The following is a 25,680-nucleotide window of genomic DNA, read 5'->3' as shown; positions in this document are numbered from 1 at the left end:
TCTGGTACAAAATCTGTCAAAACTATTAACTGTGGGTTTTCTTCCTCATTTCTCTCTGTTACACCAGATGTATAACAAATCAGTTTAAAGTGTTTATATTTGTCAAAAATTCAAGCATAAAAAGTTTTAGACTTCTCTGAGGAAAACAATATTGCATAGTTTTTTTTTACTAAAAATAATAAAGTGAGCATGTTATTTTCCTTGTGCCTGGACTATGCCATATATTTAGATATATGTTAAATACAGATAAAGATATAGATATACAGATATAGATTTGAGTGTTATTGCCTTATTTTGGCTAATAAAACTCATTTATGTGAGTCAAATGTATCATAAATTAATTTAATTCTTCATTTCAAGTAGAAAAGATGAATTATTGTTTCAAATGCTAAACAACTTGGGGACTTACAGGTTTATCGTTATCATAACAATTGGTTTCTCATTTGTCAAGTTGAAAATGTGGATATTTTGACCAAATAAGAATATAATTTTTTTAGGAATGTAGATGTGGACAGATCTGACTAACACAGACTGCCTCTTACCCAGATCTTCCTAGATCATACTTTGACAGCTATATGCTTGGAAACATGGAGTTAGAGAGCTGAACAACAACATTCAAGTCAAGCACAGATTTTACAAAACGAGAAAACCACCACCATACCAAAAAAAAAAAAAAAAAAAAAAAAAAAACAGCCTTCATAAAGCTCAAAATAGTTTACTGATCTCAATCAGGTGAAACCAAATATATTTTAACTTCCTTTTATTTTTCTTTCTAATGTCCTCCCTAACCCTTCTCAAATCATGGATTTTTACTCTTTAGTCCTTATCACTGCTAGAAGCAAGTGGATAAGACCCAAGCTGCACTTGGGTGCTCTAGGAGACAGTTGTTTCTACTGTTTCCTTGCCTGGGAACACTTGTCCATGAATGCATTCATTCAAAGACTGCAGTAGTTTCAGATCTGAGGGGTTCTTTATTGATTAAAAAATTACACATCCACAGAGAGTTAACAGACCCTGTATCCCAAGAGAGCAGGAATGGAAGTTTATGGGTGCCCAGAAGGACTCAGAATCCCAAAGCAACTGACTGCTAAGACGCTGTGCTCCTGGCTTCTTGTCAGCTAGGCACAGGCTAATATCATCTGTGAAGAACTTCAACTGAGAAAACACTTCCAATAGATTAGCCTGTGGGCAAATCTGTGGTATTTTCTCATTAATAACTGATATGGGAGAGACCAGCCTACTGAGGACAGGACTTTCCCCAGCAGGTAGTCCTCAGTTGCATAACAAAGCAGACTGAAAGGGCATTTGGAGAAAGCCAGTAAGCAGCAGTCCTCTGTGGCCTCTGCTTTGTTCCTGCCTCCAGGCTCTGCCTTGAGTTCCTGCCCTGACTTTGCTTCCTGATGACTGCAAGGTGAAACAAATCCTTTCCTTCTCAAGGTGGCTTTGTTCTTGATGCTTATCATCCAAAAGAATCCAAACTAAGATAATTGTGAGCTTAGGTAGATATCTACCTTGGCCTCAATCTAGCCCACAACCCTTGCTGCTGTCCATTTTTCAGCAACACTGGCCCAGGCCGTAATCCTCACTCACAAAGTAACAAATGTGATGTGACCTTGACTGCAGGGCTGAACTATGTCATGAGATGACTTAGCACTCACCTTGCTGTGCTTAGGTTCAAGTGGAAAAGTTCTCAAATGAAAGCAAGCATACAGTTTACTCCAAGCACCACCAAACTTCAGTTCTCAGACAAGGAGCGAACCTACTACAGAGGACACCATTACAGCAAAAAAGACTTCACTCACTAAGTTCACACTGATGATTCAGTTCCCTTCCAGGTAATGACTGATACAGCAGGCATTCTGCTACAAGCACAGTGGGAAGATACTAGACAACAGTACACGTACACACATGAAGGAACTGCAAATCCCTACTCTTTTCAAGTTTCTGATAGGGCAGAGTACATATTATAAAATTGAAACCATAAATAAAGTCACCCAAGGAAGGAAGTATAGGTAACAGTCAAACAAACAGATAAGTGGCCTTCATGTTGATTTTGGCACTAAAGGTAAGTAATACCAATTCAGTAGATTCCCCAGACAGACACAATTTGAATTAAATGTCGATTCCTTCCCAGTATAAACGAAATATTCAGTTTGATCTAGGATAAGAGTTATTAATTCTATGACTGGTAAATGTGCAAAATGGGGAAAGAGTCAACCAGAGCCGAAGATAATAGTGTCTAATTCCCTTTACCATTATCAAGACAGCTCACCTATCAGCAGTTATATTGTAGTGTCATTAGTATGAGGAGGGTCACTATCCAGAGTTAAAATCAGCACAGTGAATAGAGTTTTAACTCAGTTACATCACCTACGATGGCTGAGTGGTGCACCATAAGCTTTCCTTATGCAACGTTTAACTGAAAAGTCCACATGGTGTTGCTTGGAAGGTGGGTATGTGACCTGGAATAAAGCCCTGGGGATTTCAGAAAGACATCAAACTGTTCATCATGCAGAGTGCCCATCTGGTATTAACCACCCCCATGCTGCCCTTAGTGATAAGTACTCTGTAAAGGTCTAGAAATATAGTGCAGGCTTCCAAATCCAAGGGCTGCTTGTGCTAACACCTTCTTTTTAGGAGATTATTATTTTTAAAACAACATTCATAAATTTTGTACATTCATGTACACATACAAATCCCACATCCAACCCCAAGTAATAGTCTATGAAAAGCATAGCCAGGAGATGAGATAAGATAACCAAACCTTTTGACAAGGTTTGGTTTGCCTGCTCTGGCAGATCTTAGGCAAAGTTTTAATGGTATATCCATAACCTCTTGCTGCCACTATGTGGCTGACAAATAATAACTAAAGAAAACATCAATTGTTACTGTGTGACTTTCAACCTTCCAAGCTATTCAGTAATAGTTCCTACCTTAAGGTATTAAGACAAGACCAGGAGTAGCTTAGGAGCCTAAACCTCCACTTTACATTGGCTATGCACACACCCCTTTCCTAATAATACACCTAGCTTCCTGGACTCCCATCAAAATTGAGCTGCACACACACACCCATCTTCAAATAAAGGAATAAGGCTCTTCTCCTTTAGTAGCACCTCAGTAGGTCCACTTGAAGTCAGTTTCCATTTAAACATGATCAAAACATTCAGGAAGTAGAGGAAAGAGTCTAATACAATCTAACCTAGTCCTGATCTGCACACAGTGAGAAATCCTATCATCTGTGTTCCTGGGTACACATATGATTAAAGTCACACATGTTATAGAAAAGGGCATGCACACTAAGGAAGGTTTATATAACTCAACCTGTCAACTAAAACAGAAAAATATCATACCCAACATGTAGCAACCAAACGCATCCTCTTCCTGGACCCCCAAAGAAGTCCCCAAACAATAACTAGTGTCCTTGGGTACACAAAATTAAGGAGATTCAGTAACATCTGATCTGATCTATACTACTGTTTTACTTCTGAATCAAGATTGTCACTTTGTGATCTATGTGTGCTTCTTCAACTTTTGAAAAAGATGCCAAGGACCTGGAAAGATTGTAGTGTTTCTACATGACCACACACACACACACACACACACACACACACACACACACACACACCCAACCCCTGTAATATTGTAAGCAAGGAACCAAAACTTCCTGCAAAGTCTAAAGACCTGATGTGCCAATGCAGGGTCAATAGGGTTCACTTCAGAACAGAAATGAATCACCTTTGCCTAAGTCTATATTTTTCTATCTATAGGCCTTATTTGTCTGGTAGATTTATATTACAATAAAGGCCAAGAAAATTAGTGTCAAGACAGCTAGGATGACCGTTTCTCACCAAATACATCCATGACAAAATACCAAAAGGAATGTGACAGAAGCACAATATTAACTATGTATCTCTGTCTTAGAGTTTTACTGCTGTGAACAGACACCATGACCAAGGCAACTCTTATAAGGACAACATTTACTTGGGGCTAGATTATATGTTTAGTCCATTATCATCAAGGTGAGAACACAGCATGCAAGCAGGCATGGTTCAGGAAGCGCTTAGAGTTCTACACCTTAGCTGAAGGCTGCTAGAAGAAGACTCACTTCCAGGTAGCTAGGATGAGGGTTTTAAAGCTCATGCTCACAATGACACACTTCCTCCAACGAGGTCACACCTATTCCAACAAGGCCACACCTCCTTAAAGCGCCACTCCCTGGGCTGAGTATATACACACCATCACAACCTTTGTAATTAGGGCTCCCTTTTTAAACATCTACAACTTCCTCCCGGCTCCCAGAAAAATAAAAATCTTTTCTTCAAGCAGTTACTGTGCATAACCATCTTACCCAATGAAAGAATGGGCTCCTGTTGCATAGCAACAAACAAACCAGAAGGGCCACAGAAAAACAATTATTTGGATGGAAAAGATATACCATTCATTCCCCCAGCCCCCTAACTCTGAATATAAACTCAATAAGAAATAACGTAGTGTGTAGGCCTGTATTATCTGTTATTTGTGAACTCACATCTTGTTATATTGAGTTCAAAATTAAAACATGTTTTAAGTTTAAGAAAATAGAGAAATGTAACATTCTTACATTGTTTTATCTCCACATACCTAATCTTGCATACTCAATGTAGACAACTGAACCACCCCGTTCCACAACTGGATTAGCAACTCATACCTAATTAGAATAGAGATTGCAGTACCTCCAACTACAGTAGCTGTAAATCACTTGTTGACTTTAAGGACCCATAGTATGTCTATGTTGGTGGTGCCTTACTACAATTCTCTCACTGATGAGTTAAGGAATGCCAGGAGACAATTTGGTATTTCCTTCATATCCACCTTACCATACCATTACCGATGGGAAAGTCTGTAATTAACTATGGCTTCAGTTCAGAGGTCATGTGAGCCATGGAACCTAGCGTCTCTCCACTCTCTTAAACAAGCATATTTCTTAGTATGAATATTAGTCACTTTTTTCTCTCTGTGACAATATCCCTATGTAAACCAACTATAAAAACGGAAGGTTTGTTTCCCTCATAATGGAAAAGGAGAATTAAGGGGAGGGAGATTTATGTGCCTAGAAGGATGGGAGGGCAGAGTTGAAAAAGGGTTTGGAGAGGGATAACTAACACCAAAGATGTTTGGAAAAGCCATATGGAAGTAACCTATTTCCTCCTCCTTGGCCAACTCCTAACAGTCCACTGATTATAAATGTACCAATAAGTTATCGATATACCAATGAAGTTAGCACCCTCCTGATCTAATCTCCTCACTAACTGGGACACAACCCTTCAATACAGGAACATTTTTATCATAGAATTCATAGCTAAACTATAACACTATGGCCATTGCTACTGCTCAGAAACCTGAGAGGAACCAAGTTCACAGACTACCTCAACACAGAAAATACCACAGCAGTTAAGAAAATGCAGTTAGCCTAGCTTTCTAATACAAAGAACTAACCTAGCATCGAAGAGATGACCTATCCCCTGATGTACAGAACCTTTCTATAGCATTTCAAAATGCAAAGTACATTTCCAAAAAAAAATGTATGAAAGAAGACTGGGATAGGAAACTAAATTTCAAAGAAAGAAATTAGGAATCTATGGTAGGTATGAAGTCTAAAGGGGGGGGGGGAGATGTAGTTTTAATTGAATTGATTTTCTACTCAGAAAACAAAGCCTGTTATCAGATTCTATATCAGATTCTATGAAAGCTGGAAGAAGCCTCCAAGATCAAATGACACGTGAAACTCCATCAGAGACAAAAGACTAGACAAAGTAGGCTAGGAACACATAAATACTGACTGTATTCAGGAGGCACATAGTGAATTCTAAGTTGACAGAGCTGGATCCTCATTTCTGAAGAATGGATTGCCAAATACCACATGTTACTTTCTTTTCTCTTTTTTGAAAACAAAATGTACTGCCAAAAACCACAGAAGAGTGATGAATCTGCTACATGCACATCACACAGCTAACCATGTGTGTGGCTCACACTTTTGAGACTCACTTCATTAGCTGAACAGCTTCTAACAGTGAAGGCCAGAAATGGCTCCACCGTTCACCTTCCACAGAATCATTATCTCCAAGTCAGAGCTCCAACCATAGCCAAAGCATCAGGCAGCAGGCACAGACTCTAGACATTTCGTCTACTCTCAAAGGTCACATATGAAGTCATTCGCTACTTATCTTTCCTCCCCATCAGTCTGACTATATCCACACATAGAATAGGCAAGTTCCTAAACAATTAGAGTGTCCCAATCCTTTAACCAATATATATGAAACAGCCATTAATAGAGAACTCCTCCCTGGCCTGGAGTCACCCTGCAGAGACTGGGCCTCAAAAACCCTACATGACTCAGGATTCAGAATTCCTAAGGCTGTGTCATTATTCCATAGGGTTTGCGGGTCCAGGGGTTATACCACAACTGCGATGGTCTTAAAACAAGAAGGAAAAGGAACTAGAGGTGTCTTCTGCTTTCTACATAACTTTCCACATTTTGCCCTTTCTAGCCAGGTCACGTGACACCCCATGTCTATGCTCGGCTGTGAGCTTCGCACAGAAGAGGAGTGCATTCAAGCACAACGTCAAAACACCCATGAACAATGAGTGGCACATTCAGAAATGCTCAGTACAACGTCAGTAACCGTCTAACACAGGGTGAGCTCAGCTTAGTGGCTGAGTGGCCCAGTAGGCACAGGATACAAGTCCTGTGCTTCCTAAATGTTTACCACAGGTGCAAAATCTTAAAGAATCTTAAAGGAAGGTAAGAAATTTGGAAAGTAAATTAATCGCATACAGCTCTGTTATCAGAGCTATTCACCCATTAATTAAATATTCAGAGTCTTACTGCCACTAACTGGAAAGGCTATTTCATGGCTTTCCAGTTTTTACCAAAAGTTCATCCACTTATTTGTTAATTCATTTGCTCAAAAATACTCATTAAATCTGAGTTACATATTAGATCCTCAGAATGTGAACAAAGCTATATCCCCAATTCCCAAAGACATTGGTTCTGAGGCAAATTTAAAGCTAGCCTGGGCGGCATAGTAAGATCCAGATTTTTAAAAAGCTAAGTTCAAAACAACAACAACAAATCAACCAGAGGAAATCATCTGGAAACCTCACCCAAAACAATGAACATTTTTATGTCTCATTTGAAAGAACTGGCTACAAGAACTTTGCTCTTTTCTTTGGATCTCCATGTGACTCCATAGTAGATGGCTTGAAACCACACTTTAAGCAGTCGTATAAGAGACTGCAGAACATATGAAAAAAGCAATATTGGAGAAAGCTCCTGAAAGCCAGAGTTTATATGAACAGGTCTCTGCTAGTGTCTACTAGACAGAGCCACCGTGAACACAGGGAATGAAGAAAATGAGTTGAAAGTTGGCCATCAATCACAGGATGGTCGTGAAAGAAAGGCTTAGGGCAAGCAGATTCTCTCTAAATACAAAGCAAGACATCCTCGGGAGCTGGCAAGGATGCAGTGAGACTGCCAACGGCAGTATCTTGGTCCTCTGGATTTCCCCAACTATGCTGCAAAACTACCTACACTACAGAGCTCTAACGTTAGAATTTCGGGAGAGAGACTCAGAAACACCATCGTGAAGCTATAAGACTACTAAAATTAAAACTCAATGCTATGTCAAGATCACCCAACACCATTGCTTTGGAGCTCACCATCAAGAGACAGAAACACTGGATGAATAGGCTTGGATAGGATATGCCATGCCAACCCAAGCCTCCTGGTTCCCAGCTACCCCAATGCCTGCCACACGGTTTCAAAGGCCAACATCCCAGCTTGTCTCTGAATCTTCCATGAAGGCCACATCCTGAACTCTGATGCAGCTTCATGCAGCTTGATGGACGGAGGGAGAAAAGGCAATTTAATTTTCTAGAAGTTAATTAAAACATGGATTTTTATACACAGCATTACATATCACCATATGTTGCGTTTGGGTGAGTGTTGCTTCTAAAAATACTAAAGCTTCTCTGATGGAATTGGATCTGAGATCAATCCCTAGCTGGCAACCTACACACAGCCTTGTTTCCCACTAGAGATACATAAAGGGGCAGCTGGCAGGACAACGCCACTAATGGGTAGTGCCCAGCATGCAATCTGAACAGGGCAAATCTACCCAAATTTTTCAAACTAAAGCTACCCATTAAAAACAAAGGAGAAAAATGAGTAAAGCAGCAACCCAGAGAGACCAGAGCCTCACGCCTGCTGGGTAAGGCCTCCAGCAGAGCCAGGCTACACTTTAAATGTGTTCATCTTAACATCATCACAGCAGCCAAAACATTTGAAGTTTTGACTTCAAACCATAGTTAGCTGCTGCTAGGGAGGAACCCAAAGTTATACAAATTCAACACAGGCAGATGAGCTTGAGGCTAGCCCATACTAAAGTGAGGTAGCCAGCTTTACAAGGGCAATCACTTGTAAGTGGTTTAACTTTGAGGAACTCATTAATGTCCCTATTCCTAACTACTTGTAAGGTTCTGTTTAGATTGGGGCATTTAAGGAAGTGAGGGAGTCAAGAGAAAGATTCTACATTTTTCTAAAATGTGCTGGAAACAATGGCAAACATTTAGTCCACTTGGGATCAGTTTAAATACAACCTATCATTTTGAACAACACGATCAGGTTTCATATAAGGAACTGGGTTTCTGAGGAATGCTACCTTGCAGAGACATTACTTCCGCAGTGGGGCACTTGAAGCTCTTCGATTCTTGTATATTCATCTTCATAACCAGCATGAGTAACAGCAGAGTCCAAAACTCAAGACGTGAAGAGGCCCGAGCGGCTCTTCGAAGTCCCTGGTCACATTACTAGGTCCCTCGAGCACTGACTCTCTAATAATAGTTCCCATCCTCACACAAGCCACAGAGCCACTGTGCACAGCAAGCATCTTCTGCACAAGCCAGGGAACCTCTGCTTCGGGAGGTCTGCCTGGGTTTTATTCTTCGTTTACATACTTACAGCAGAGGGAGGAAGGGTCATGGTAAGATCATAATAAACACCTTTTCAGAACGCCAGCACAGCACAGCTCACTGCGGTTCATTCTTTAATTGATGGCATTCACATTATGACAGACAAATTATACACTCAAAATTAAAAATAAAGTGTCCCATGCCAATATGACCACATCTAAAACACCCTGTAATTATGAGGAATCTAATTACTTTGCTTGTAAAGCAGATGGGGCGTGCCTGCTAACGCTTCACATCCAGCACTCTTCTTTCTCCCTGGGTGACTACTGTTAAAAAAGTCACAGTTGCGGGCCCTCTGTCAAAAAGAGCTCTGAGCTGGACCAGGAATAATGTTTGGGTAATGTCGGTGGCTCTGCCATTACTCCCCAAAGCCCAAACTACTCCTCTTCCTTCCAGCCTCAAATCTTGGTAAGTCTTAGGAAACCTGAGCGAGTGGGGAGATGGCTCAGAAGGTAAAAGTGTTTCTACATGAGCACAAAGACATGAGTTCAAGTCTCAGAACCCATGTAAAGCCTAACGTAGCACACTATGAAATGCTACTCTTCCTACAGGGAAATGCATGGCAGAGGCAGGAATGCTGGGAAGTGGCAGGACAGCTAGCCTGACTGAGAAACAGTACCAGTCAGTAAAACAGTAAAACGACCCTACCCCCAACAAGGTAGAAGGCGGTTCCCAAACACACAAGCATGTAGGCATGCATCCGCGTGCCTCATGGGAAAACAAAAACAAAAATAAACAAACAAACAAAGAAGGAAAAGGGACAGAAAAAGAAGACTGAGAGCTGATATTTTTGTACCTGGGCGCATGGAAAGAATGCTGGCTATGGATCCTGGCAGACTTAGAGTCCCTGGCTTTTTGTTTAATATCTGAAATGTGTTATTTGGTCATTTAGTACCTTGCAGGTTCATCTAGGGAATCAGCTGATTCTGGGCCTGACCTGAAGTGAAAGCCACAGCTGCTGTCCTGCCTTCTGCAGGTATAGAAGGGAAGCGGACCCCAAAATTGTAAAGGAAAGAGAGGCTGTTCTCAAGGCCTTTCTTCTCCCTGGCCTCTTCCATAGTTAAAGGCTCAGAAGTCCATGAAGGCGCCAGGAGACAAAGACAACCCACAGAAAGGTGAGGAAATCAACGGAGGCCATACCCTAGCAAAAACATCTGAGGAAGAATATGCAGAAGTCTAGGGAAGCCCTCTCTCAATGGACCTCACTCCTAACACTTTACCTCTTTCCGAGGCATCCTTGAGCTTCTTAGGAACTCCTGAATCAGGAGCCCTGAGCCATGCTTTGGTTACTGGCAGAGGTATGCTGGGATATGCCAGGCCTTAGTTACACTAGATTTCTATCTACTGCTCTGCCTTCCCTCCTCCTGAGTTCCGAGAACCAGTGTGGGGCTGGTCTAGCACTCTGTTGCTGAGCTGCATCCTCTGCCTGGGAGAAAGAGGAGGAAAGAGAAACAGAAAGAAAAGGAGGAGAAGGGAAGGGATGAGAGGAAAGAGAAGATGAATCCTTACTGCCACGTGAACGGCCCATGAGTGTAAACCTTTAACAATATAACAAACGAACACAAAACAGGAAATACACAAATGGAGGACACCCCAACTAGGCCGCACCTGAAGCCAGACAAGGTCCACTGAGGCCTTGGTGGTGGTAGGAGTAGCTTTCTAATTTTAGGCCATCTTCACTGGTCATAAAACCCCCATCTCTCTTCACCTCCCTCTATTCATTCCTAACCATGACCCGAGGCCACAGCAAATTGAAAATACTGACATGGACTGAGAGTCCCTCGACATATGGGGGCAGAAAAGGAACAGGTGTTAGGTAGAGATCAGAACCCAGCCCAGACCTGCACCTGCTGAGCACACAAACAGTGTCCTGAAGAAGCCATCTGCTGTGTTCCATGGCCAGAGCCACCCTATGGGAAGCACCACCAGATTCAAGAGGCCATTTCCTCATCCCTGGCACCTGACAGCCCATTAGTTCAAGCAGGGGAGCACAGAGGAAGAAGCTCAGAACACAGGGCGGGAGGCAGGCGCTCTTCTGCACTGCTCGGTGACCACGGGCAGCTGGACAGCTGCTTAGTACAGTTTTCTCCCATTGCCTGGGGAGGATCTGAAGGTTTAAGACTGACTTCCTGGGACAAGCTCCCCAGAGTGACCTCAGCCTCCCTTTCACTTTCTAAGTACTATCCGTTGATATGTTCTGTGAAATCACAAATAGGAAACTGAGTCAAAGTCTCCTTTCCTTCCCATCCCCACCCATTTCTCAACCCCAAGATAGTTCCAGGTCCCACCTATGTTCCCCTGTCTTCCAGGCTCATGGACCACAGTGAGGAATACCAAGCTGAGAGAGGGGGCTCCAGTGAGGAGCTGACTCACCTCCTTACCGGCTGCTTCGCTGCTGCAAAGGTATTCTCTCTCTCTCCTTACTTCCCTCCCTATGAAATGGAACTGCTCTCTCCCCACCTTTCACACACTGTCGGCAGCATCTGGGAAATGCTACATAGAGCAACGCTGGTAAGGAACTGTCAGAGACAGCAGGCAAAAGATGCATGGCTTGCCAGAACCCTTCACCACCGATTCGGCTCGGCCACAAAGCAGTACAGGGCACCTAGACTAGAATCCACCGAAATCCAATCATAGTGAGTGGCCTCTTGAGGCTGTTCCTTCCGTGAAACCCAAGTCTTCCTTCTCATTCACTCAGAAGCGCCCAATGTTACAGGAGAGCCCACAGAGCTGGGTGTAACAGGACAGTGAGACTGGTATATTAAATCCCCAACAGGATTCTTCTAAACATTGCACTTGGTATCTTCTCCCCTCCCTCTAACTTTGTTTCAGGATTAAAAGGATCAAGTATGACACCTCAAATGGAACATGTTGCGATGTAGAAACAGATTTGTTACAAGTGCCCAGGGTATCCCATTAGAATATCCTTTTTGCCATGGGGAGCTTTTCAGTCCTGTTACTTCTCAAAAGTCCCTCCCCTTTTAGGAAGGCTGATGAAATTACTACCAACTCCTGACAGATTTCTGCCTAAAACTGGAAGCTATCCCCCACCCCATTTGGCAACTGCAGATGGCTTATTTGCATACTGCAATTCTCCTCCTTGATGACTGTTTGGGGGGATTGTGGGAAGAAGCAGATGGAGGACAAACTCTGTGCTAATGTGTCACCCTGGCAAGTAACCAGGCTAATAATGACTCTCTGAACAATACACTTTCAAGACAATTCATAATGTTCATTAGAAGGTTACCAGGAAGTGGGCACACAGATGGTGGTAGTTTGTCCAACTTTACATTTTTACATTCAAAGTTCACATCTGAGATCAAACGATGGAAGAATCATTAACTTCAAGAATTTATGTAAAATACGTCATTGGTTATGAAAAACCAAAATGGAAGTTATTTAAAAAATGAATGGTTTTACAAAAACCATACAAAAACCATATGTAAAAAAGTTTTACATAGCAAAGTAGAAAACAAAGTAAACAACTGGCAAACCTCCAGGCCAAAGTCATCCCATTTTTGTCCCAAATGACCAGTTTGGTTTTAACTAAAATATAATGGTATTATTTCCCTCTTCTCTTTCCTTACTCCAGCCCCTCCCTTGCTCCCCGTGAAATCCATGGCCTTCTTTCCTTTAAGTCACTGCTGTTTTACACACACACACACACACACACACACACACACACACACACGCACGCACGCACACACACACACACACCTCGGCACATACCTAAATAAATCAATGCCAGCAGCTCATTCATGTCCTTTAGTGGAATGGGATGGGAGGGTGACTATGGGGGTGTGAAATCAGGGCTGACTACTTGTTATTGGGTAACCAGTTAAGGGGATACTGCCTGGAGAAGACCATTTCTTAGTTGCCTGTAGTTCTCGGTCTACAGACGATTTCTCCCTTCTAGGCTGGCATGTCTACTAGTGTTCTTCTTCATGTCTTGCTTATGCAGCCATAGTTTTTGGGTTATCATGGATGAAGCTTCCTTTTCATTTCTACAAAACACTATTTCACACCTGGTCCTCTGGCTCTTAAAACCTTCCTGTCCTCTCTTCCTCAATCTTCCCTGAGCCTGAGGTGCAGCAGTTGTGCGGTAGATGTGTCTGCTAAGGCTGGTACTCCATGATCACCACTTCTCTGGGTTTTGACCAGGTGTAGTTTTCCATAATGGTCTCCTGTTGCAAAGAGAAGTTTCCTGATGAGGTGTGAAAGCTGCACTTATCTTTGACTACAAAGATAGATATTTAGAATGCAGTTAGGGATCCCGCTAATCCCTTGACTGAACTGGAGGTGGTAGGTTCTCCTCCAAGACTCATGACCTCACCTGTCCCAGGTGGATCACCACATAGTTTTAAGGAAAAAATACTTTCATCCCAAATTACTCAAACTGTGGCTTTAATTCTCTACAATGTACCACATGTAAGTATTTTTTGAGAAACAGGCATGCTAGTCCCAGAGTCCCTATACTATAACCATTCATAGGTAGAGAACCTCAAATAACTCAAAATATCCCTGGCAGGAAGACTTCAGGCAAAGGAAAGGAGCAATGACCATGGTCTCCCCTTTCCTACCTGATTATAGCCCTGACACTCCTTGGCAATAGTCTGTGTAAATCAGGTACTGAGTTCAATTAAATAAAAGCAGGATACATAAGACATCATGTAGCTACAGCTATGGGGTGTAACAAAAAGCAGCAAGTGGATTAAAGTGTACAGAGCTCCTCAGGAGGACATTCAAACTACTGGTGGTGTGTGACACATTTCAGAGACACAAATTATGAGAATCTCCCAGACTAATTTTATTGTATGCACTATGATCACTTATTCTAGTCCTAAACTACAAAAATATTTTATGAATAAAGGTATTCACTGAAAAATTATCTTTAGAAAACAAAAAATGGATATAGTTCCCCTCTCATGGATTATTGATTATATAAACAAGCATGTAAATACATTATAAAGTCATCTATAGATATTCAAATGTTTAAAGTCATTATTATTTTAAGATTAGAGGGTCTTTTGTTGTTTTTACTTCTAGTGTTTGTTCGATGTGTGGGACACTGCACTTACATGAAATGTTGACAGAGGCCAGGAAGGGTGTTGGGTCCCCTGAGCTGGAGTTACAGACAGTGGTGAGCTCTCTTAGAGGAGTTCTGGGAACCCACCCTGGCTCCTCTTCAGAGCAGATCCTCTAAACCCTTGAACCATCTTTCCAGTGTCGTCACTAACATTTTGAAGGTTTTTTAGTATGTTTTTAACTGAAATAGAATTACATCACTTCCCCCTCCTTCTAAGGATCCTTCTCTAACCCATCCTACCCACGCCCACTCTCCAGTTGATAGCCTCGTTTTTCTTTGATCGCTGTGGTTCTACACATTAATTTTACATTGCATTCAAACGATACAACTAAAATCCTCACATTCCTGTAACCACTTAAAACTTAATTGACACATCTAAAAGTTATACAACCTTTCCATAAATTACATTTTACAAGAACCATTCTGTGGTCAGAAAACCCCAAGAACCCCCATCTCTGAGTTTCAAGTTATTGTGTCACAAACACTTGAGGTAGCCCCAACCTTCACCCTGGGGTTTCCTCCTTGTCCATCTGATCAGCAAGTATGACCATCTTTCTTGAGAAGTCTTTCTCCTCATTCCAATCCTCTCCAGCCCACTTCTGGACTGTTAGCTACCTTCGCCTCTTCTTTCCCATGTGCAGACTTCTGTATCAATGTTTATCCTCTGCCAGGATTCAGCTCCTGGTTCTGCCCCCTCATCCTCTGCCTGCCCGCGAGCCCACTTCTATCACTGCAGTGCACCAGTCCTACCAGTTAAATGAGACAACGGAGACCAGCATCTGCTCTGGGGCTGTAGGGAAGGGTAAATGGGCAATAGACACGCGGTTGGAATAGTATATGACAGCAGAGAGGCCATCTGCTGATGGATCCCAACGTACAACACAAGTGCGGCATGGAACACACACCCTACACATAATACCGAATGGTTATTTTACCAATGCACTGCACCAATCACATCCAGTATTTCTTTACAGAGGTTTTTAAACTTAATGAACTTTGGTTTCCTATCCAATCTTTTTTTGTAAATTCTAAATTTTAAACCACCTCTCCTATCTTTTAAGAAAACCTCACGATACTGCATGCATGGATTCACCAACCAGGGGAAGGGAATCATAATGCTCCTATAGCTCATTAGGAGATGGGAGAGTGCTCGCAGAGAATGACCAGGATCGTGTACAGTACAGGTGAAAAGTGAGAAAAGATTAAAAATAAAATAGCCCAAGCAAGCATTTAATTGGTGAGTCCATCAACATCCAAGCCTCGCTTTTTCAATTATGCATTCAGAAATAAAATTACAGTTAAAAATAGGTACATAGATTAATTTTAATCAGTCATAGAAACTGAAAACGTTAAGAAGCAATGATCTACTTGGGAGGAATAGCAGGTTAATCTCCATGAGTTCAAGGCCAGTCTGGTCTACAGATCTATTTCCAGGACAGATAGAGCTGTACAGAGAAAATCTGCCTCAAAAATTTAAACCAAACCAAATGAGCATGAATAAATAAATAAATAATAAATAAATAAAAAACTTATATCATGAATGTGATTGTCAAAACTGATAGCTTTGTGCGTTTTTCTAATAAAGGAAAAATACTTGAATACTTTTGATGAAACAGTAAAACAGTAGCAATATTTATTCTCTTTATGATGTTATGAGGATTTATAATCTAATGGTTGTTTGTGTTCAATCATGTATGACATCCTCCAACCCCACAGCCTTTCCTTTCTCCCCTCTACAAAAATTAAAAATACTATCTACACATGTGCGCACATGCGCATACACACACACACACACACACACACACACACAGAGCTACTTCTTTCTTTAGTTCAGTGCAGAAGGAATTTGACATTTCTCCTGTTGATTCTAATTGTTAAAACAATTTTTGTACAACCAATCAGCTGGAGTTGGATTGAACCTCTCTACCATGCTTTCCTTGAAATGGGACAAAATGCAGTTGTTGGCTTTCTGAAAGAAATAGTAGAGTCAAAGTCTCACTGTGAGTCTCCTCTGTCTCCCTGCCTTCATCTGTGGGTCTTGCTCTGCTGGTACTGATGTTGCTACTGTTATGACCGGGGAGTTAGACACATGGCAGTGGCATGCTAAGCACAGGAGTATACACAACGTAGCTTAGTAGGCATATTTTCTGCAAATGGCAAGGCTATTGTGGGATAGATATAATGATAGATGACTACTACTGATGAAGGGCCTAAGTTGGAAGACCTGGGGAAGGCAGAAAGCCAGCTTCCGGGCCATGATTCCCAACAATGTTCTCTGGGATCCAGCCACTTAGCCTCGATTTTAATTTTCTTATTTATAGTACTATAATCTTCCAAGACATAAGGAAAATAAAGGATGCAAAATAATTGTTAAGTAACTAGTGAAAAGTTATCTACATATTTATGTTGCTTTCTGAGTTAAATATTAAATTTTCTAGGAAAAAGAAATGTAGAAGTATATTGGTGGCGATCTCTTTGTTGTGGCAAATGTTTCCTTGGTTTTCCATTTAAATATTAAATTTTTCACAATAAACATGTTTTAATTAGGGAAAAATAAAAAATGGGGAAAATTGACAAATGAGTCCTACGTCTTAAAAACTCTAGACATAAAAACACAGATCAGTTAGATAGCTACTCTTATGATTTTAAGAACTGCTAAAAGCTTTCAGTAAGCACTTTTTGCAAACAGATTTAGGGAAGGCACATAGCCTCATACTGCTGAGGGGGCCTTACCTGGTACATAATCAGCAGTGGCTGGTTTGCTCTACTAACTTGATTCCTGAGCATATAACGCATGGCCCAAGTGTCCACAGTAACTGCAAAGGGCCAAGGACAGAAAAAGCTAAGAGCAGTGACAGTAGAGCAGCCTTAAGATCTTAAGAGACCTGGGGAGTGGAGGAGTATCCATCCTCCTTGGAAGGAAGGACCACTGGCAGAAAAGTCCACTCTGTAGAAATGCCATAATGGCATCTTTTGAGTGTGCATCACTTAAAAGGTCTTATATTCTCACACATATCTACCTGTGTCATCAGTTATGTCACCACTGTATTAACTGCCTCCTTTAATGGCACAGGCAGAATGAACACAGACCCCGGTAGTGGGAGAGAACAGCAGCACAACAGCCTTCGTAGCCCCCTTTGAAGACAGTGAACTCTGGGCCTTGGCTTTTCCATATGCAAAGCAGTGGCAGCTATAGCAGAAGTAACAGTAAAACACAGCTCACAAGAGTATAACACTGCACCGGAGTGCACATCAAACGTCCACAACACGCTGACACATAAGAGCACCATGCTGGATGCTCGCTGATTTTCCCCGGAGTCCGCCCTACTAAAGAAAATAACTACCCTGTCCCGATTCCAGTGCAGTTCACTCTGACACAGATCTTTACTGGGCCAGCCCCTCCTACTCTCTGAAGCCCAGCCAAGTCAATTTCCTTGACATTAGGGTTCAATCAAGCTTTCTCATTTCCTCCAATGGAGAGATCTGACTAGAAGTGCCAAATTTAAAATTTTAAGAGAGCAAGAGATTTTATCTTTCTCTTTTCAGAAAATATGCATTTTCAGCAACCCGTGTCCCAAGAAATTTTGTCTAGACTTTGAAAACCAAAGTATTGAAGAAACTTCTAATGACTAACACTTCAAAGTATCTAGGGGAAAAAGCCAGGTTAAAGAACTTTACTTCCCAAAAAAATGTTAAGAAAACATGTCCCCTGAAGTTGAAAAGCTAGATAAATGGCGTTTTGCCCAGAGCCTTCTCAAAAAGAGCCAAATAATTGAGTCTAACCAGCAAATTGGGGAAGGGAGAAAAAAGCATCAAGTAAGCACAAAGCCCTTTAGAAAGAGGCCACACAAGATCCCGGTATTGTTGCCATTCATCTGATTTACCAGGCGGCTTGCCAGATAAGGCATAGGCAATTAAGAGTAACTTAGACTTAGTTGGGAGCTGGGGGAGGGGAATTCCATGTTGCTAAAGAGAGAGAGAGAGAGAGAGAGAGAGAGAGAGAGAGAGAGAGAGAGAGAGAGCGCACTTCAAAAGGACCCTGTAATTTTTCTGGACACCTTACACTGTACACATTGTGAAATGACTTTTTCGAAACACAACACACAGACCTAAAGATACTCTGTAGGACAGAGTGCTTAAAATTTGAAAGTACCAAGGAGGACTAAACCTTGGTCTTTATTCGACTAGTGAGGATCATTAGAAGCAAGCACAGACAAAATGGGAATGACTGATGCTTCTCTCTGGGGCTCTTGGCATTACTAAATATTGGGAACTACTGGTAGTGAGCAGACTGCTTGCAAGAAAGACAATTGTGTGGTTCCTTGTCCAAAATCCAACCACGGCTGTTCTTTATCTGAACATAATATTTTCTCTTTTGAATTTCCAGCAACTTCAGGTGGATATTTTGAAATAACAAGCAGAGTTCCCAGCAGGAAAGCAAGTAATTCCCTCACCTGGTTTCCTTCCACTAGATTTGTGGGGCAAGTGGATGAAAAGTATGTCATCTAAACTTCATAAAGAATAAAAAATGGAAATCACTATCATTTCATTCCTTCAACTGAATGCATTCAATGTTGTCCTTGCCACCTCATGCAGTTCTCAGAGTCTAACCGTGCACTTTAGAAGAGCATTCACATATCTAAACTACTCTTATTAGTATGATAATAATGACACTGTGGTCTCAGTTTTCTGAAGGCTCAGATCTTTACACAACATAGGTGAAAACACGGGACACGTGAAAAGCTCCCCCACAAAGGACCATGTATTAAGAGAATGCATTCACATACAGACTATCCAGAAGAGGAGCAGGAGAGGTGGCCCAGTGTTTCAAAGCACACAGTGTTCTTCCAGGGGATCTGAGTTCAGTTCTCAAGACCCAAGTGAGGCAGCTTACACCAGTCCCCTGGGACTCTAACTCTAGGACATCAGATGACTTTTTCTGGCCTCCACAGGTTCTTGCCCTATACCCATACCCATACACAGGTGCACACATACATGTAACTAAAATAAAACAGTAAAGCCAATTCACAAAAAGGCAGTCATTCAATGTCAATTGATGGTCTGGGGCTTCTAGGAATCTAGTGGGTGTTACGAGCAAATGGCATGACTACTAACTGATACATTGTTTCTATTCAAGCAATAGAACTGTTCTGCAGGGGATGGTGGATGGCAGTGATGCTTGCCAAAGACTGTGAATATATTTAACACCCTTAAATTGTTCATTTTAAACCAAGTGTTCTAAGTGGGTAGATTACATTGTACATTAATTGTATCTTAAAACTGAGGTATTTGTAAGTAAAAGGAGAACGTGCTAATACTTAACACCCACAAATGAAACGTACTCTCTTCATTACTTTTATACCCAGCCAGCTCTCCTTCCTCTCCGCACATAAATCAGGTGCAAGACTTCTTGCATCTACATTCAGAACTGTATTTTGCCAACTTAACACACATAAGAGAGCCTTTGGAACTTATTAATCATCAAGTAAGACTGCTGACATCTGAAGTGGGATCTGAGAGTGTTCATTTCTATGAGCCCCGGGCACAGCAGGGAAGATTGTCCAGCAGCAAGAGGCTGACTAGTGTCCATGACTCATAACCTAACCTAGGTGCTGAGCACCGAGCAGAGCTACAACCGCCAAGGCAGCTGCAGTCCACATCAGGGGCACTCCTGGGTGTTTGTCCTTCTTGTTGGCCTGAGGAACAAAAAAAGAGACAATGCTTCCACTGGGTATCCAGAATTTCTAAACCGATGGGTCACAGATCCACCTTCTCTTCCAGCTCTTCTGATGAGGGATGTACCACCACACACTCTCACCTTGAGATGGCGTTAACCAAATTACCAAATGGTCATTATTACATACGGACCATTCCATGTGGCTGTTTCCAGTGGAGAAATAACAGTTCATGGGAAGAACTTAAAGAATCACAAATAATTACTGGGAGAAGGGTGAGAGAATCAAGTTGTTGTTGTAATTCCCCAATAGACACAGAGAGAGGAGCAACTAGATAATACTTCTGGAGGCCAAAAAATCTCTGGTGCCTCCTTGTTGAATACCCAGGCCAAGGCCACAACCACCCAGCCTTCTTCCTGATGGTGGTGAGAGAGAAAGTGAGGCCAGACCCCTGAAAAATGAAGTCTTCAATGACCAAAGTTACCCAAACTCGTTTTGTGAGGCAGCTTTTTTACTCCATGTTTCAAGGATCCACTAACTTTTGTGACAATGTCACAGTGAGATCATGAGTTTAATAATGAAGCACTCTGCCAACAGCGCTGACTTCCCAAAAGCACCACTTCAAGGATACAAGGTGTCTGAGTATACTGTAGCCAGAAGGAAAAGAAGCCAGTGAAGTACTCAATGGCCTTCCTTTTCCATTAACTTGTAGCGCTCTGAGAATGGGAGCAAACACAGCTCAATAAAAGATACATTTCAGTTTCCAGGAACAATTTCAACCAAGAGCAAAAATGATAAAAGAATATTCTGATATGCCAGTTTTCTATTGTATATATAGGTTTATCCATGAAAAGAAGATATTCCTAGAATCATGAATTATTCAAGATATACAGAATTTAGGATATATTTCTCTCTCTTTTTTAAGTACAAAAAAACAAAACAAAACAAAACAAAACCAGGTTTGAAGGGGCTTTAGAAAGCTAATCATCTACTTAGTATCACTCTTAAAATCAGATATTCCGTGGGTCTATTTCCCTATGCCAAAATGATAATTAAATTTTATGAAGCAAAAGATTGATAACAGATATTTTCCATGTATGGTGATAGCTTTATAGGTGGAGAACTTCCTACACAAGCATGAAGACCTGGGTTCAGATCTCCGCATCCATGTAAAAGTTGGATGTTGTGGTATGTGTCTGTAACCGCAGCACTGCAGACACAAGTGAATCTCAGGAACCTGCTGGCTTACCAGTCTAGCCAATACAGAAAGATCCAGGTTCCATGAGAAATCCTGGCTCCAAATCTAAGGTGAAGAGCAATAGAGAACCTCTGACTTCTACTTCTAGCCCAAAGGCACATCCCACACATGCACACATATACTATGTGTATATACACACATACACATACACACACACACACACACACAGAGTTTTATAATTTGCAAAATTTTTATGATTATTATGTGATATCTACTTTAAAACATTAAAAATTAAATGTGATAATGAAGGAAGGAAACTATCATTTGCTATCTGGCAGACCTTCATGTGCATTTTGATATTTGTGCAATTTCCCAAAGGTGATGGACTGGGGAAGGATGGTACTCACCCACAGTTGCATATCCCAGACAGATACACGTGCTAATGTGACACACAGGTTGATCTAGGACAGTGACTTAGTGGAACCAAGCACTCCATCCTTCACTTAGCGGTTCGGCAACACGCCTACTGTCAGCAGTGCCTGCTTCTTCAGAGGCCAATCGTGCTGGACAGCTTTGTGTCAGTTTGATACAAGCAAAAGTCATTTGAGAGGAGAGAACCTCAAGAAAATATCATAAGATAAATCTTATAGGGCATTTTCTTAATTAATGACTGATGGGGGAGGGCCAGACAATTATGGGTGGTGCCACTGTTGGGCTGATGGCCCTGGATTCTGTAAGAAAGCAGGCTGAGCAAACCATAGGAAGCAAGTCATTACGTAGCACCTCCAGTGGCCTACGCATCCTCCTGGCTCCAGGGTCTGGCCATGTTTGAGATCCTGTTCTGACTTGGTTGGATCAGGAACAGTGACATACAAGTGTAATCCAAATAAATCCCCCCGAGATTCTTCTTCTAGTTGTTTTGGTTGTGATGTTTTATCACAGCAATAATAACCCTAAGATATGTATCTGGGGATTTCAGGGCTAAAAAGTGATTCTTTGAGGACACAACGGTGATAAATCATGCTGAGGCCTCCAAGAGGATCCAAGTATCTTTCTTATAACCCCCTAGGGTGATAAGGTATCTAGCCAGATGACGATATAGCTTACATATAAATGATCATCATGAAAGCCATGCTGCCATCCTCGTGGAGTTTTATGTGCACACTTGGTTTTTTTTTTTTTGTTTTGTTTTGTTTTGTTTTGTTTTTTGGGTTTTTTTGTTTGTTTGTTTTTTGTTTTTTGTTTTTTTTTTTAGATCCAATTGATAAGATATAATTGCCCACTTAAACATACAAAGCCTGGTACCATCCATCCCTTAAGAACATTGATAACAACCTGTAAATACACAGAACAGAATCTTAACATCACCTGCCATGGCTTCTCCCCTCTCTCTCCTGTCTCTTCCTTTCTCTCTAGTCTCCTCCTCTTTCTTCAAACTTCTCTCCCGCCCATCCTTCCTTCTCCTCCAATGACAGGCCTCCTTCTATCCTGTACCTGACCCTCACCTGTACTTTACAAATTCAATGGGGAGAAGGTTCTGGTGAAGTCACCTGAGTTCTGAGTACGGACTAGGCAGCTGTCCTTGGGGCAGTGGAATTAGCATTAAAATACAGATAACTCCAGGGCAAACCACAACATTTCTCCCCTTTTTGTCCAGTTAAAAAGCCTTTTCACTTATATATAAATTGAGTACAATTATTACCATTCTACAATTTATAAAGCATATGATATACTCAACACCCAGTCCATCACTATATCAATTAAACAGAACATTTAGTTATCCATTCCAGCTTAAGAATGGCTTAAAATCTGTATTACATCAGGCTGTTTAACTCTAAATATACATATTTTATTGGATAGTTATGTGCACACTTGTTAAGACTACGGAACACTTAGGGCCAAAGATGGCTCTGTAAGTAAATGTATTTGCTACACAAACATGGTAACCTAAATTTTTACCCCTAGCCCACAATAAAGATAGAAGAAACAGTTGCTACTGTATCCCTGCCTGGAACCATAGTGGCCTCCAGGCTGGTGCTGATCTCACATGGCTAGAGAGTCTGGAAGCTGGAAAACAGCTGGTACATCATCTACCTGAGCCAGGGCCACTAGGAGGTGAAGTGCAGCACAAGCCACAAGCAGGTGGGTGTTGTGAGATGCTAGCTATGAACTTGCTATCTGTGAATTTTACCTCCATGCAGAAGAGAGCAATCCAGACCCTCTGGACTGTCCTCATTACCACTGACCAGATGTAGCTGCCAATGAGCAACACCATGGGGTCTGATTGGTCTCAATGAAGCAAAAACTGCTGCCATGTACTGTGAGACACAGGTTAAGATCTGGAAGTGATCGATGGATGTCCCACCACCTTCGATGGAGGCTGATCATCCCTTCTACAGCAACATGAGGAAGAATCGCAGTATGCAGACCTTACTGATGAGCAGCTGCTCTCCTGTGAGAGCCTGGGGGATACGATAGCAAAGCACTGCCCTTCCAGAATGAAGAAAATGTTCCCCAGATAAAGGAGGGGAAAGGGTTTATTACAAGGCAGCAGCCTTTGGGGATGGTCAAGCATCTGGAGGGTCTCTCAGAAGAGGATGTCATAGAGCTGAGCCTGCCAAAGGGCATTCCCATCATCTACAAACTGGACAAGAACTTGAATCCCATCAAGCCCATGGAGTGCCCAGGCAATGAGGAAACTGCAGAAAACCGTGGAAGCTGTGGCTGCTCAGGAAAAGGTGAAAAAGTGAAGGCAGGCAGCAACGCCTATTCCAGGAGCACCTCCCTGCCTGTTCATGCCTCTAGCACCTTCCCCAGCACCCATCACACGGACTACATCTTTAGAATCTTAAGTTGAAGTTGGAGTTGGAGATGAGGGCCTGTGGCTCCTATTTCTATTCCCCTCATAGAATCCAGTCAGGATAACACCATAGGTTCCTGGTCCACTTCCAGGAACGGCTCCTTTTACCAAGAGAGTTGAGTGGTAGTACTTATAGTTTTTCTTGGTTCTTCCTTCACTAAAGAAAGGTCTGCTTAGCAAGAGGTCAAGAAGGACTCTGTTGTGATATGTCCAATGAAGAGCACTTGCAGCCCAATTTCGTCCCTGGAACCTGTCCAGCACTCTTCTGCACTTAGGTAACTGGGGGCTGTAGTCATTCCAAAGAGCAAGTTGCATAGTGATTTTAAAGATACTTCCTCTCGGACCCTAAGGTACCTATGCCCTCAGAAAGTTGGGTTTGATCATGCCAAGTCTACATGTTACACTTACTTTTACCAAAAAAAAAAAGTGTGTGTGTGTGTCTGTGTGTGTGTGTGTTGTGTGAGTGTAATATGTACACACATACACACACATAAACACATACTCTCACACACTCAGAGGAGAAAAATACTCTTCAATTTAAACATTAAGACTGCTGGTTAAATTATGCTTCCTGTTGTTACTGAAATAATCCTCCTCTTCCTACCTACATTTAACTTCAGCCCCAGCTGACAGCTCCTTTGCTCTGTACTTTGTGAAATAATTTTATTTGCTTTTGAATCATCTATGCAAGGGATAATGAAGGCTCGCAAGAGCTTCAGCAACACTCCCTGACTGCAGGTCTCTGTTTCTCATAAGCCTCTGCCTCGAGAATGTCACAGCAGCTTAAAATAACGCAGCTCATCCCTCCCAAGTTCTCACTTCACGTGAGAAGAGTGAGTCAAAGTCAAAACGCTTGTTGCTTCCAGACTAGGTGAGGAAGAGCCCGATCTGTTAACTGTTCATTAAAGTTTCCGTTGATAGATTTCTGCAAGAAGATATGAATGTGAAGATCCTTTAAAAATTCCAATTTGAAAAAAAAACAAACTTTCATTTCTAAACATCTTTCTCATTGTTTATATACTAGTAATCTCCCAAACTCATCTCCATTGCGATTTCAGCAGAAGAGCTAAAGAGAAAGAAACATCCTAATGTTCTTCAAGATAATGAGCACTGTCTGTCATTATATACACAAGTTTCTGGGAAAGAAAAGATTTGATAAACCATGACATGAATCCATGAATTTGAGTCAGCCATTTGTGACATTGTCACCAAGTTATTTTCCTTTAATTTCAAAAGAGGCAGCTGTGTGTGGATGAAACAAACATACACCAAAAGACAAGCTAGGGGAGCCTTGTCAAAGTTCCAGTCATTCAAAATTTCAACAAGTAAAAAAAAAAGTAAAACTCAACAGTACCTGACAAGCACATACATGTGCAATGTGAACAGGAGCCTGTTTAAAAAAGTAAAGTTCAGGTTCAGCTCAGGGGCCTCTGGAATCAGTGCCTGAAGTGCTTGGAGTCTTCAGCAATAGAAATTCACTCTCTACCTCTTGAGGGCAATCAAGGCAATAATAAAAGACTATATGTTTAGTCCTCTCTTGGACAACCCTGATCAGTAACTCAAAGGCAGGCTTCTCAAAGCTGGTGTTGGGGATTTTAGTAGATAGTCTTTGGCTCTTAAAGGGAATACTGTCAGCTAAAACAGGCAAAGTTCATTTAAATAACATATGTATACTTAGACACAGACTTAGGAATCATAGGGGATTTTTAGGCAGATGGTTAATAGTTTGTTTCCTTACAACATTTTTACATAACCTTAGTGTTAAAGTCTCTTCCCTGAGAACTAGCTTTCATGGTACGAGAAGGCACCATGTATGCTTCCAAGGGAGGGAAGCAAACAAAAGTCTTGCCCA

The 25,680-nt window shown here is 41.6% G+C and overlaps 1 protein-coding gene and 1 pseudogene across 1 annotated transcript in view; one reads left to right on the top strand and one right to left on the bottom strand.

Moving 5' to 3' along the window:
• Sh3gl2 (SH3 domain containing GRB2 like 2, endophilin A1) overlaps positions 1–25,680 on the bottom strand; it is a 175,455-nt gene that overhangs the window by 118,939 nt on the left and 30,836 nt on the right. The gene's annotated exons all lie outside the window — the stretch shown is intronic.
• Pgam1-ps6 (phosphoglycerate mutase 1, pseudogene 6) lies at positions 6,621–23,718 on the top strand (annotated as a pseudogene).

This window comes from Rattus norvegicus, chromosome 5 (assembly GCF_036323735.1).
Source record: "Rattus norvegicus strain BN/NHsdMcwi chromosome 5, GRCr8, whole genome shotgun sequence".
In the NCBI taxonomy this organism is placed as follows: Eukaryota; Metazoa; Chordata; class Mammalia; order Rodentia; family Muridae; genus Rattus; species Rattus norvegicus.
This window is presented reverse-complemented; position numbering and strand designations above follow the sequence as displayed.